The sequence below is a fragment of the Parus major genome, chromosome 1 (genome assembly GCF_001522545.3).
Source record: "Parus major isolate Abel chromosome 1, Parus_major1.1, whole genome shotgun sequence".
NCBI classification, from domain to species: domain Eukaryota; kingdom Metazoa; phylum Chordata; class Aves; order Passeriformes; family Paridae; genus Parus; species Parus major.
In genome coordinates, this window is record NC_031768.1 from 67,064,858 (window position 1) to 67,080,289 (window position 15,432).

General features: G+C 37.4%; 1 protein-coding gene across 2 annotated transcripts in view; it reads right to left on the minus strand.

The window, feature by feature from the left end:
• FRY (FRY microtubule binding protein) overlaps window positions 1-15,432 on the minus strand; it is a 219,076-nt gene that overhangs the window by 163,226 nt on the left and 40,418 nt on the right. The window contains exon 3 of one of the 2 annotated variants that reach the window (XM_015629509.3): window positions 9,861-9,959. The exons of the other annotated variant lie outside the window; for it this stretch is intronic. The gene's annotated coding sequence lies outside the window, so the exon portion shown is untranslated. The remainder of the gene's footprint in view (window positions 1-9,860; window positions 9,960-15,432) is intronic. 2 annotated transcript variants of the gene reach the window in all.

The following is a 15,432-nucleotide window of genomic DNA, read 5'->3' on the forward strand; positions in this document are numbered from 1 at the left end:
AAGCACAGCAAGACACACGAGGAGGGGGGTGTACCCACTCGGAATTGTGAGCTGATGCCAAAATTAAGGCACTCCTGACCCAAACTATATCAAACACCTTAGTTTTGTCTCCCTTGTAGAATAACATGTTCAGTATATCCATTTTCCTCAAGACACCTCCCTGTAACATGTTGCATGTATATAACGTTTTCATTGATTATCTAATTAGAAGGTGGAATTTTCAGTGCAGTAGCTCCAATTTGCTCTCTAATACTAAGCCATCCCTCAGACATTCATGCATTCAGGAAGTGTATTCTCTCAATGCACTTCCTGAGTGTGATTTTTAACACAAATGTTTTCTTGAATCTCAAATACATTTATGGATTTTTTTTCTTTCTCTTAAATCTGCAAGAGCAGCTCCTAAAGTTTTCCTTGACTTTAAATAAGATGGTCCAATGACAGGCTACTTGCTTACTTGTTCTTTTTTTAAACTTTCCTTTCCATTCTCTCATTCTGTCTTTAATTATTAACACTTCTTCCTTTCTGGCTGACCTATTTGATACTCATACCTCAATGTTTACATTATTCTGCAGAAAGATATCCTTCTGCTTATGTCCCTTTTGTCCACCAGAAACATCAACCTTAGAAGATAAGTAAATTTTTTACTTCTCTCATAAAATGAGAACAAAAATGTTGGAAGGATATCAACCAGCTTCCATCTACTATAGATCAAGATGAGATGGACATGGGATCAGACTGTACTACATTTGCTGCCCCTTACACCTTCCTCTCAGGTATCAGGCTCTGCCCGCTATCAGAGCAAGGGTCAGACCAGCCAGGCCTCAGGTCTGAGCTGGCACATGTGCCCCTGTAATGCAAACACCTCCAGTCTCCTCAGGTATTATGGGTCTTATGCATACAGTGTCCACTCTGAATGATTCCAAAAAGTGCTACCTCTTGCAACAGCTGTGTTAGAATTACGTGGCTGAAACAGGGAAACTGAGCACCATCAGGTTTAACTTGACTGTAGGTTACCTGCCAGTTTTTCAAATGATGCAGTATCAATTTGTTTGTATCACTGCCATCAATTTTCCTTCCCTGACATGTACCACCAAAAACAAGACTGTACATCCTCCAGGACTCAGGCCCTGCTGTGAGTGAAGTGCCTGGAATAGCTGGAGCCTGGCTTATTACAGTATAAGAGCTTTTTTCTCATTTTACTCAGAGGTGCTAGCAAAGCTGAGGTTCTGGGAGCTCAGCTCAATGCTACCTCCATTTAGACCAGGGTCCTAATGACTAAGCTAGATAACATCAACAATTTTTAAAACTTTTTTTTGTTTCAAGGTGGGACGAACACTTCAAAAATCAGGATTACCCCAGAAATCATGCCAGGTAGTAGACCAAAAAATAAATTTTTCTTTCCCTGACTGTAGGTTATGAACAGGACATGCACATACACTTGTTAGCTCACTCAATACCTTTACTAGCTAGGCTGTCACCATGCCCTTCATCCCTCTCAAAATATTTCTGAATATCCAAAGTAAACATAAATAGCTGTCAATAAAAATCTTTGTGACTCAAGCCACTGGCTACTTTACAGCAACTTTACATAAATGACTACAGGGCTGTGAGGTACTGTCAGGGAAAATCAGGCCACTTGATTTTGCAGTGAAATTTCTGTTTCTCATTACATGCATACCTTTCAGTTAAAAATTCTGTCTCAGTGCTCTCCTGTTATTATTCAGAATTATTTTCTCCATTCTTTCAAGAATTGATGTCAGTAAACCATCTCAATCCTAAACAGTTGTTGAAAGGAATATGTCTTTTTTTAAGCAGTTTTGAATTCACTTTTCATATAACCCTCCTAGGCAAGCACTGGTGAGACACAGCATCTGGAATTTACTATGTAACACCCTTATCTTGCACAACAGTGTGTTTAGATGCTGGCTAGATAGGAGACAACAATTTGGATTTAAAAAAGTCTCACTGATCTTACATAAGAATGCTTGTTCTGACTTGCAAAATATTTTTACGATTTTTTTTTAAGTACTGGGAAGCAGGACTTTGATTTATTTATTTATTTTTAATTAGAACATTATCTCTAAGTATGCATTGTTCCACCTTTTGGAGAAATCCATGCCAGGAGAGATCTCAATTTCAGAGGTAAAATCTTTCCTTCCTGTTCTACAGAAGCACAAGTGTCCTCACAGAGGCCGAGTTAAATATACATGCTGCCTTTGCAACTGGGTCTTTTATATCCTTCAGAGTCCATCCCTTCCTGCTAAACCAAAATATGTCTTGCATCTCCCAAAGACATGAGGTCTAATGCAGCTGCCTGCTTATGTTGGAAAAAGGTAAATGACCTTCTTCCTGCTTAAGAGGGTTATGTTACTCAAGGTTTCTTGCATGCTACACTTGAATGGAAATTGCAATATAGCAAAAAAATGTACAAAACAAAATATACAATCTGCTTTTTACTAATTAAAAGATAAAAGAAAGTACATTAGGCTCAGTATGCAAGGAAGAAAGCACAAAAAGATACATTTTAAATTGAACAGTTTCCTAGAAAAGGCAGTAGTAATTATAGTTGCTTTAAATACACTTAAAATGATTAATGATTTTGAGTCACCACAGCCTAGATTTTCAAAGGCATTTAGCTTCTGAAACATCTAACAGTTGCTTTGTATATTATTAAGTGTCTAATCTGGATAAATATCAAACTCCCATGTACTTGTTTGTCCACTGCATCATTAAAGGCTTTGAAAATCTAAACTCATTTTTTAAAAACTTATTAAAATTAGCAATCTTGTTCTCTCCCAATTTTTTTTTTTGCCAGATCAAAAGAGGAAAATACTTATTTCTTTTTCATCTCTGGTTTGGCTTCTCAGCTGTGAAGTGAGATCTAAAATATAGGATATATAACTGAAAACAATCCACTGAGACAGAATACTTTTATTTGAATATGGCGCTTAGACCTGGAAAAAATCCAGTTAACTTTTATAGCAACCTAATTCAAAAGGGAATGGTGATAATAAAAAAATAACAACTGGGATTCACCTTCTTTGAAATTTTTCGGCATAGCTGCAGGCAGTGCTGGGTGTGGAACCTGAGCTCATGCTCAGTTGGGTACCAGTGCTCAGTGACACCGTATCCTCCCGACTCACGCTGGGCTCCACGCACGAACCTTGCCTGAACTCTTCCACAGATCAAGGGAGGTCATCGCCAGCTCTTGACTAATTCAGTGAACTAAAAACGTACCATCGGCACAGGCAGAACCCTTTAGAAAATGGAAACTTCTCCAAGAACAGAAGGATACTTCCCCCCATCTGATAATATGACAGATTTCACCCAGAGTGTGTTTTCTTGTTTGATTAAGCTAACTTGAGATTGTGCTACTGTTGAAAGAGATGTGAAATTCTTCCATCCCCCCACTTTCCCTTGTAATTTCCATCAGGTCTCCTTGTGCGGGCACTAGCTAGGAGCAGAAGTTTGATTTGAGTAGAGGATGTGTCTTGGGGCTACAGTGTTACCTTCATTACCTTCCCTTCAAATGAGGTTAGGAGTATCCCCCACAGGTCAAGGCAGTAGAGGCTGATGGGTGTTCAGGTGGGGGAAAGAAGCAAAGGAAAATGATGCTTCTAAGTTGAAAAAAAACAAACAAAACCCAACCTGTTTAAAAAAATCAGAGACACGCTTTTCATAGGTATTATGTGGTTAAATAGCTTTCCCAACTGCTCATATGCACTTACAAACACCTATAAGAGGCACTTTTACCTATAAGAGGCACTGCTTTCTTATAGTAAGAACATTCTTCCAAGCCACTTTTCTGGCTGAGCCCTAATTAAACTCTAGCTGTCGCAGGAACAGGTACATTTTAGCTCTAAATGCACGAAGCATGGCCAGAAAATGAGCCTGAAGATTTAAAAAGCCAGAACAGACAGTGATAATCAGTCTTTATAGGATGATAACTCTGTTAAAGTTACTGCATCTGTTCCTCTACTGTGAGAAAGGAGCAGTACTAATGCTCATGGAAGTTCCTTCCATTATTCCTTCTGCAAGTATCAGGAGTGGAGGAAAGCAAGGGAGCTTATAAAAGAAAGGTGTCTACAACTCCTGCAACAATGGGCCTCACTTATAGGCAACACATGATGAAGGAGGCTTGCAGGATTGCTTGACAGGTTTACCATTTATCTTAAAAAAAAAAAAAAAAAAAGAAAAAAAAAGAAGAAAAAAAAAGTAGATTCTATTTTCTGGAAATATTTAGTGAGGAAGGTTGTCAATGAACAGAATAATGAGGAAATGCCTAAACAATTATAAAAACTTTGGAAAGTAGAGTAAGAGAACTGGTAAGATTTTTTCAGTAATACAGAATGGAACAAAGTACTTGTAGAAACAGTAGGGGAAATATTGAACAACATTCTGGTAAAATTGTATTAATTTGACTTTTCCTTTCATTGAGCTTCATGAGATTCCTGTTAAATAGTACCTGGGCTACACTTAGTGACTGACCTCCTGTGAGCCTTCATGCTGCCAGTCACCACCCAGTCAGCCTGGCAGCTCAGCCTTCCACTCACCTCACTGCTCATTCATTTAGCTTGTATTTCATCATTGTGTCTATGATGATGTTCAAAGAGATACTGCCAAAAGCCTTTCTAAAGTTGAAATAAACAGTGTCCTTTGATCTTCCATCATCCACCAAGCTGGCAATCTATTGTTTTGGAAGGCTATCAAGCTCGTAAAGCATCGTTTCCCCTTCATGATAACATGCTGACTGCTGCTGGTCATCTACTTTTCTTATGTTTGGAAATGGATTATAGGATTACTTGCCCCATCACTTTCCCAGGGATTATGGTGAGGATTACCAGCCAGCAGCTCCCAGATCCTCTTTCTAGCCCTTCCTGGAGCAAGGAGTCACATTTAGTCCCTTTCAGTCCTCAGGAACCTCCCCCAGGAGCCATGAGCTTTCAAAAACTATCAGGACTGGTCAGACCATGATGCCAGCCAGCTTCCTCAGCACTGGGGCTGCATCCTGTCAGGTCCCATGGATGTCCAGCTTGTTTCAAATGTTCCCTAACCTGTTATCCCTGTACCAAGGGTAAAGTTCAGGCCTTCCCAATGGTCTCTGGGCCCTGGGTTTCCTGAAGATCTCCTGAAGGTAAAGACTGAAGCAGAGGCAGGATTGACTACCTGGGCCTTTTCCATCGCCATCGTTGTCCTTGCTCATGAGTGAAGTTTACACAGTCACTGAGACCCCTTTTAGGATGGGCTTTCAAGTGGGAAGAATAAAAATATAACAATAGATTATTCAGAAGCATTCTTAACCCTGAAACCAGATAAAGGACAAACTACAACACTGCTCTTACTTAAGAGTGCAACTACATTTAGTATGACAAATCTAAACTTAAATTACATTCTTACTAGCTTCTAAAGGAGAACTGCTGATTTTCTAGTTCCAGAACAGATTTAAAATTGGACTTGTACACATATGTTTTGTTTATCCTCAATTCACTGGGCAGAAAATTACATTTCAGACCCTGAAATTCCATCTTGTGAGCTTAATTTAGTCTCTGGTATTCTGCTTTTCTTGTCATCCTTCTTTCACCCTGGCATTTCTGTGTAATAGTAAAACCTCTGCTGCAGATTAGACTTTTTGCTTTGGAACACAGCCTCAGCAACTAGTGGGAATTTAGTACTTGAATGATTCTCTATAGAGGAGTCGGTAACTGTCCATGATAAATCTAAACAAGTCTGATCAGAAGTACTTTATTGTGACTCACTGAACAAACTGGTGCTGAGTTTTAATGACCTCTATGGTAATTAAAGTTATGTCTTGCTGGACAGACTGGTGATTCAACTATGCAGGCCCATGAATGCCATGCCTACATGAACCCCTGGGGCTGTTCTTGCCGTGGGGCCAGGTGCCATGAAGCAGCCTACAAGCGTACAGCAAAACATTATCTAAATTCTGGTGGCAAATCCAGCTCTCTCTTGATTCCTCAGCTCTTGCCAACTTCTGAACTGGGTATGAGAATTGCTAGGAGAGTTATCCAAGCAAAATGCAGAAGAAATGGAGCAAGTTTGCTAGAGAGGGATTTCTCTGACTTGCATAAGAAGAACAGGAGAGGACAGGACAGCAAGAGACTGCCTATTTCAAAGATCCTAAACAAAGTAGGAAATAGAGGACAAATGAGATTACAGTTAGAAAGATGGCACTTGTGAACTGTCCCTCTCCTTACCAAAACACAGACTTAAGATTAGGCTTAAAAATTATTGTGCCAGCCTTATATTGTTTGCAGCATAAATTATCCCAGAAAAGGTTTACTCTGGCAGCACATAATTCACAAACAAATTGAGCATACAGATAACCATACAGATAATCTCTAACATTCTGGAACTAAAGCATGTTGCCATTACAGCCAACGTGAAACAGTAACTCCAAAGACACAGAGCAAAACCTAACAGAAAGTCACATCAATACCCTCAGGCAGTTCTAAACCAGCTAAATAAATAAAAAGCCCACTACACAACAAGTCCTTGTAAGAGAAGCCACAGGATTGTGCCACACACAATATACATTGTATAACTACAGACATTTTTTAACTTAAAACAGAAATATCTTCCAGTAACACATGGAAAAGATTTCTTATTTTAATAAATTTTAAGTACAGCTTAAAATATGATTCAAAAGCATGAACAGACATTTATTGGGTCTTTGAAATTGCTTCTAAGTGTAATACTGCATTTTAGCTTTTCACAGAAGCTGCACATTAGTATATCCAGAACAAAGGAATTTAAATTGATATCATATAGTGAAAAACTCTGCAATTTCAATTTCCCAAAAAACCCAAATATAATAATGCCTTGAGCTACTCATGTCAAGTTCCTAATTTGCGATTCAATGGCCAAAAATTCATAAAAAAACACATTCCAAATTAACCACTCTTAATAACAATAAAGAAAATTAATATGAGTTTTTTACAAAAATCTAAGTATATGAACTCAGCATCTATCTGCTTACAGCTAGTTTACCAGAAGTATCAGACGGATTTCATCCATAAGGGCATCTTTTATCATGAGAAGCAGTAAAAAAAGGAATCTTCCAACTCACTTTAGTTGTGTCCTAGTATTTTTCATTAGGTAGTCTTTTGTAATTAGGATGAATTCTATTTTCTATACCAATCTTCAGGAACAACAGTCTAGAACCTAAATTAATAAACTACTGATTTTTGAAGTTACTTCTTGAAATTTAGCAGGTACTTTCAGAAAATCTGAAACTTCTTCTTGTTGTAGTTCAACTTCAGGTACAGTAAGAGAGAAAAAAATTGAAAATTAAGAAAAAATGCAATTTTTTATTTCAAAGATTCCAAGATTATCAGGTGATTTAACTTGGATACAGTATGCTCCAAGTAAATGTGTAAATGTATGAAGTATAAATAGCTGAAAGTTAGTTACCTGCCAAATGCACCCAACAAGTATCTAAAATTAAATAAGCACTATAGAAAAAATATATTTTGAGTGTTTTGCATGCAGTTCACAGACCCATCAGATTACCAAGAGAACATACTTCAATGTCATTATCTACACTTGCTTATATGAAGATTGCTCTTCAGGAGGGCAACAGAATATCAGCTAGAAGCCTTAATCAAAGCCATTATGACAACCTTTAAGTCTGATTCTTATAAAACATTTTACTTGGTTGATAAGCTTTTCATTACTGCAGATGCACTACTTTAAGGCTTTAAAAATAATGTCTTTCTTCCATTTATTAAAATATGCATTTCACAGCTCTATGAAAAAAAATATTGCCAATCTCTCCAATCCATTAGCACAAAAAATGTACTTCTGTGGGCCAGATATGGGCATATTTTTATGGTGATTGCACCATTCACAGTGCATCTTAAATCAGATAAAGAGAATAAACAGTTCTATTGCCTCTTGACGGCCAAAGAAAGATTTGCTTAGAAATAATATCAACAAACACTCATGTATTTATGGCACATGAAATGTATCTAAGGCTACTACCATTTTATATAGTGACTGACTTGTTCTAAAATATTGTAAAATATTTTTTGTCTGTTTCCTATTTTGCTAGCTTTCTTAGGATTCTTGGCTTCTATTTTAAAATACTATATATTTTGATATATTTGATGCATTTTTTTTGAGATATAACCAGTGCTGAATATTAGTTCAATGCTTCTTCTTGAAAACCATGTAAACATACAAAACCCCCAAAACTGTTATATTTCCCAGAAGGTGAGCATGCAGCACAAGTTTTAAGATTTTCCTCTACACCTTAATCATTACCCCCTAGAAAGGATATAGCAGAGAGCCCAAGGGTGAAACTGGCAAACCATGTTAATAACACAGATTTTTTTTTCACATGCTGTTTCTAAGGCAGCACGCACAGAAATCGGTGCTGAAATCAGGATTCAAGTGCTGCAAATTGCTTCATTTGTCTTTCAGCACAAATGAAATCTACAAATCCTCAGACATTAAAGATTTGAGGTATATTGCTGGGTAATACAATGGGATTCATTCACTTGAACACTGGAGTCTGCTTTCAAGAAGAGTCTTAACATCTATAACAACTGATTGTGGCAGTTTAAATCTAGGAGACAACTAAACTGTTTGTAAAACAAACAATAAATCAAACCACAAAAATCCAAGCCATAATAGCAGAGGAAGCCTTCCTTTTCTTAACCTCATCTTCCTCCTTACCTTCTCTCTCAATTCCATGTTCAAGTTACTCTCCAATGGACATAGAGAACCTCATTTAAGCCCTAAATATAACTTAAATATGAGGCAGCATTTTCATCACTTGCTTACAAGAACATTTGGAAAACATTCTCCCCACTCCTTAAAATGCCAGTGAACCCAAGAAGAAAACAAGTCTGACAACATACATCTATTACATCAGACTTCATGAGAAATCCAGAACTTTTCTCTGAATCATTAGCCCATCCTTCCTAAAGAAAATATCACTTTAATAGAAATATGCACAAACTAAAATGCTGAAGAGCATATTAAGTAAAATATATATAAATATGTATGAGACCACAAAAATGCAGAAGGCCAGATCAAAGCCAGATATTATCAGTAACATAATTTCTGTTATCGAAGCAGTGGCCACTCACCCAAATCAATGGGTAAACACACAGTCAGCAATGCACCAATGGCATATCTTAGCATAAGGCTCAATAAAAAACAGTACGGCTGAACTAATGCCAGCTTACAATATATGAACAACAAATAACAAAAAATGCTACCCCTCCCTCCTCCTGCAGTTTCAGTCAACAGAAGGTCTTGATAACAGCATTAGTGGGAAATGAAGCCAATGCTTTCAAGTCAGGCAGAGAGGAGAAGAACTTTGGGACCAGTCTGATTCTCCTTCCCTTCCTTCTACTGGATGATACTTGTAAAATGAAGCACCAACACAGGCCAATCTCCCAAATGTCAATAGGGGTACCATAACTGAACAGCAATTATCATATGCAGATCACAAGCATACATTATTGCCATGCAGTACAATTTATTCACAGAGGAGGTAGGATATTCAAATCTTCACCAAATTAAAATACTGAACACAGATCATTATCACTCATTTGAATCAAGACACATACTGTACCCATGACTTTAAGCATCCTTATTAAAAGTAATTAGATTTTGGCAAGTCTTTCCCAATTAACACAGCCAGTCAAAAGTAAAAAGTAAGTCACACATACCAGCTGTGTTATCTGCACAACTCATGAGGAATTAAATAATTTATGCATGTCACAGTTGAATAACTTTTAAGAATTTTTCATATATATGAAACCCTTTCTTTCTTTCATTATTTTTCATTATTATAATTTACATGCAAATATGGCATCAAATCAACTTACTTATTTTAGAAAGTGACTTTGCTAGACTGTATGCTGGTTTGAACTCCAGAAATGCTTTGAGAGAGTACCTCAAGACTTCTAACTGCGAGAATATTTTCACTGGGAAAAAAAAAAAAAGAAAAAAAAAAAGAAAGAAAAAAGGCAGTGAATTTGAAAATACTGGCTATTTCACTGTAAAATCACAGACCAGCAACCCATATTCTTCTTTGAGTAGTTCTGTACAGTACTGTTAACCAGTGACCTTCGTTACATTAAGTCACAGCAACACCACATTGCTTTTCCCAAAGCAGCAATCATGTGTTGTGCCACAGAATACACAGAGCTTATTTTGGCTGGGAGGGCAACACCTGAGGCACGGGCATGTGGCCATGAAATGGAGGCATGCCTGGTCTTGGGAGAGGCAGAAAATCCCACGTATTCTCCTCACCTTCTGTTCTTCAAAACTGACACATCAGTGAGCAAGTGTCATTCGACAATAATACAGACTACCTACATAAGCTAGGGATGAAGGGGAAGTGTACAAGATACTAATAACAGTACTATAAGTGGATTTTTAATGGTACTTAGTTAAACAAACATCCCCAGCTCATAATAGAAATGGGTTCCAAGTGGAACTTGACCATTATATTTTTTTAGCACTTTGACCTTTGCAATTTCTGTCTTGTTCTCTTTTCTATAGAAAATTAACATTCTCAGCCAAAATAATGTGTCTTTTCCATGCATAAAGATGAAACTCAACATCAGCAAACTTCTTTTAAAAAGAAATAGGAGGAAAAACTCACCCTTCACTTCCTTAGATTAAAATAAAAAAACAGACTAATTTTCTTCAGGCTATTGTGCTTTTGAACACAAGTCAGCATACATGTTTAACGATGTTTAGCTAATCCATTTTAATTTTATGCTGCTTGAGTTAGTTCAATTTACTTTTCTTAGGTAGCTCTGTCAAGAGCTACTCCGAAGGTCCCTTCATTACCCACTCAGTATTTATACAATTCTTTCTTCTTCCTTTAACAAGTGAGGGGTTTATCTCCAGCTTAAGAAAATACACTGCTCATTTTTGCATGGTCCTGCCAGAGGGAGGTTCAGTCATGGCCATGAGAGTATGCTGAACTGAAAGCATATCAGCAGATCTGTATAAACACCACTAATTAAGGTGATGAACATTTACTGACAATAAATGACCCTATAATGTTGACTATGCTCCCTAGTGCCTGTTCCTTTTTTTTTTTTTTAAAGCATAACTATGTAACAGTAAAAATCTAGACTTATATACAAATAGCAGTTGATATAAACCCAGTCCTGAAGTATATGGCAGCTCTAAGCATTTCAAATTTAAAGAACAAGAGGAAATTATGTGCTCTGTAAGAGAAGAAAAAGGTATCTCTGTGCAGTGTATCCCTTGGGCAATGCCATGGTTTCTCAGCACACAGTTTCTGTCCTCCCCTTGCCCATATAGCAAAATAATCCAACCACTGGTTGGATAGTCCTGCCAAGGCATACATGAATAACTAACTCCATGATGGCAGGACAGACATACAACTCGCTTTTCCTCAGGTTTCAGCTTTCATTTTTAAAGAGTGAGCTTCTAGCTATCACAGTTAAGAAAAAATTGTAAAAGAAGCCTACTGCATGCAAGATCCCTCCCTGAGTTTGCACCAAGACTGCAACAAGGGTCCCAATGGTTGGACAGATGCATTTCCTTGCAGCTCAGTGCCTTGGTGTGTCACTATTCACTATTTTATTAGTAAAGCTCTGTAAGACAGAATAAAAGAGCAGAAAACAAGTCCATAACATCAGCCTAAATTGCACCCATGTCCTAAATGCAAGATGGGCTAACAGTGTTATAAAAGACTGAGCACAGATACAGGGATTAGAAGACTGTGGAAGAGTCAATATGATATAGATTTAAGATACTTATTATAATAGGTGACTAGGCTGAAACAAGGAAGTAGGAATTACCACATTCTTCAAATTCTTCATTCATCCAAAAGACTACAGAGAAAGCCTATCTATTTATTTATATTTACATATAATATCTATCTATCTATCTGTTCAAGATTGGACAGGGCCTTGAGCAACCTGCTAATAGTGGAAGATGTCCTTGTTCACGGTAGGGTGGCTGCAGTGCAGGGATTTTAAAAGCCCCTTCCCACCCAGATCATTCCCTGACTCTATGGAACAGCTCTTTTTCTACTCTAACCTACATTTACTGCGTGAAAGACAGTCTAGAGGGCTTCAAGCGTACTTTGTTAACCTGTTTTCAAAAGCAAATCAAGTAAAGCTTCTCCCATGTTTACTGCTGACCTACCAAATGAAAGGCTACACCCATCTTTCCATCATGCTCCATCAGTTGCTTATAGGAATCAATTTGCACTAGCTTTGAGTTAAGTGCCCTTGAGTGTACAGTAACACATCTGCAGTGGATTTCATAAGCATAATGGCAGTGTTCCAGACACACAAACGGCATTAAAGTGCTCATGTCTGACACAGCACAAAGAATGGAGTACTACTGCTAATGGGGTAATTTGGGAGGGTGGAAAAGAGCAGAGAGAAAGAACTGCATTAAAAAAAAAATAATTAGAGAATAAAGGTGAAATCTGGGTAAGCACAACAGAGTATGGGTTTTGAAGACCACACACAAGGCCAAAAACATATTTAATATCCTTTTTTCCTAACAAAAATGTTGATGTACAGGAAAAAAAAATGGAAAGCTACAGGAGGAAAAAAACCACAAACACAGAGAAAAGGTAAGTAAAACATAAAAAGTGGCAACTGAGATGAAGATAAGACACAAAGTCAGGTAAGATACAGAGGGTCTATCCTGTCCAAAATAATGTGATTTGAGAGTCACCAACAGACCACATCACCTTAGGAAGAGCCAGTTTGGGCACTGGGTAGCCCAGGAGCCTTGGGCATGTCTGAGTAATCCCATTTGAGATGTGCTAATGCTTTTTTGCATTGTTTTTAAGCTAGAGAAGTAGTATAGGAAGGAGGAAAAAAGCTTTATTTCCTGAGGTGTTGAAATATTTCAACTACATTAACAAAGGTTCAGTAGAGGATCTAAAGCCCACACAAGCAATGCTGCCCTGTGTTGTCTTTTAACATTTTACTCCCATTTCTTCACTAGCGTTTCAGCTCTTGAAAAGGTACCCATGTAAGCTTAGCTGTCACTAAGGAATATAAAATTAATATTTAAATAATTTTATATACTTCATAACTCTTCAAAGATCTGCGTGATGGTACTAATTCCCCCAGAAATGTGAAAATCCTGATTTTCGTTGTGGGAAGGGAGATACTTTCATTTAAAGAAGTTTTGTTTCTATCAAGGATTTCATTTCCTCTGATCGCCTCACAGAAACACATTTTCTGTTTCAGCAGGGATGAGCTGGTATTGATTTTTACCCCTAGAACCTTTTAAGCCCTCCTCATAAAGATGACCTGATTGTTTTCCAACAAATCCTTTGTCCTCGTAATAATCTGTTTCCTATTTTTAGGCACATTTAAAATTATTTAAAAGCACAACACAATAAAATATTTCAGACTTGCCATTAGCTTGACTGAAATCCACTCACACCTTGTTCCTACTTCGTAACAGCTACAGAGTTAAACTAAATTATTAACTCCTGACATTACAGGCTCCAGTTCAAACCAGGAATTTAAAGCATGCATTTGATTATTTAGTGATGTTAATTTCTGGCTACACACACACAAAAAAATCTGCTAGACTGAAGAATTCCCCAAGCCACTCTCCTCCAGAAAAGCAACGACATACAGCATTAGAGCAGCAAGAGAGATTCTTACACTGCAGCTGTTGCCTGCATTACTTGTAATTTGGGTTAAGCAAAATGCAGCTTAAAGCTCTGGAGAAACAACTTTCTTTAAATGCTAAGTATTAAAAAAACCCCAAAAACCTTCAAGCAAGTAACATGAAATCAAAAACGTGAACACTCTCTTTTTGGTTCCATCATTTTAACTCTAATGGCTGACATAATTTAACATAAATGGCACTGGATTAAATCTATCCATGAAAACTGTCTTAGGTTTTAAAACAGAATAAGTTGTGACTGCAATCCACCACCGAATCCTTCAATTACCAAAAAGGTTAAAAGATACTGCACTAACATACTATTGAAATATCATTTCCTACCTGAAAATATAGAAGGTCTTTTCTTAGTGCGCCTTGGGTGTATAGGGTCTATATTCCTAATATTTTTTTGAAACTTTCCTTTAAAATCATTTTCTAGCAGGATGTCTGGCGGCAGGCTTCTCCGTCTTGTTGATTTGTAACGAGTCTGATGGGGATTAAGTTTACTCTTAGTCCTGGAATACAAGCTGCTGTCATCGAGTGCCATGATGGAGCACCAAGTGTTAAACCCCAGCGCAAAGCCAGCCCCAACACCCAGAAGTGTCGGGACCAGTGGTTACAGACCGAGCAATCTCGGATGTCCTCATGCTCAACTCACTCGTTGGGGAAGTTGAGCAGGTTGAGAGGCGTGTGCTGGGACAGGTGTAGAGTTACTGCATCGCCCCTCCTTGCATCAGTGAAACAGCGCAGGGAGGAGGCAGGCTGAAATAATTCCTTTAAAGTTTTGAGGTAATTAGGAAGTTCAGCAAAACTGAGCTCAGCAACACAATCTCTGCAAAGTGGAAAATACGATTTAATATGAGGCACTGTCTAGGGCTCGTATGGTTTATATTATGCCCACAGCATTTCACAGATCAGTTCATTAATAGTTCATTAACTTGGCAAGTTAAACAGGTGCTGCATAACCTTACAAAAAGAAAACAGTGTGAACAAAACCCAACAACCCAACCCACAAACAAACAAAAATAACACACACAAAACAAACAAACAATGACAAAACAACAACCAAACAACCATCCAAATTCCAGATGCCAGCCTAGGGACCTGTCTGGGGAAAGGCACAAACAGTATGTCTGGGTTTTTTAGACCTGTCATGTCACAAACTTTCATTTTGAAGATTGATAAACAGTCCAAATCACAAAGGATTTTATAGTCACAACTGTCAGTTTGGGGTTTCTTTCCTCAAGGAGCAATAATCTTATTTCCTTCTGAAGAAATGAAAGATGTGATAGTGTGACTAATTTCTCCTTCTATTGTAACTGCTGACTAGTAAAAATAAGACATTTAAATACACGTATGACAATCAAGATAGAACTTGATTTCTTTGATTTTTTTAAAAGCAATTAAACTAAAAATGCTTTAATTACTTTCCTAAATCTAGGGTACACTGTAAGATTGGTGTAATGATTACAAGGTTGGCTGTTCCCAATATAGTTTTTGTGTGAATTTCATGACAACCTTTTGTAATGTTATGGCTGAAAAAAGTTTATGGTTCATCTACATGTTTTTTGAAAGGGAAGAGGAGTAATTTTAGGTATGTGTGTATACATTATATATATATATATATATATATATATATATATATAAAGTGTGTAGCTTTTTAAGTATTTTATTGTGTTAGAAATGCAAAATAGTCTCCTAGATTCTGTCTTGTTCCTCTGGGAATTATATTGCATTGGCCTAAAAGTTGAATGGAAGGATCCAATC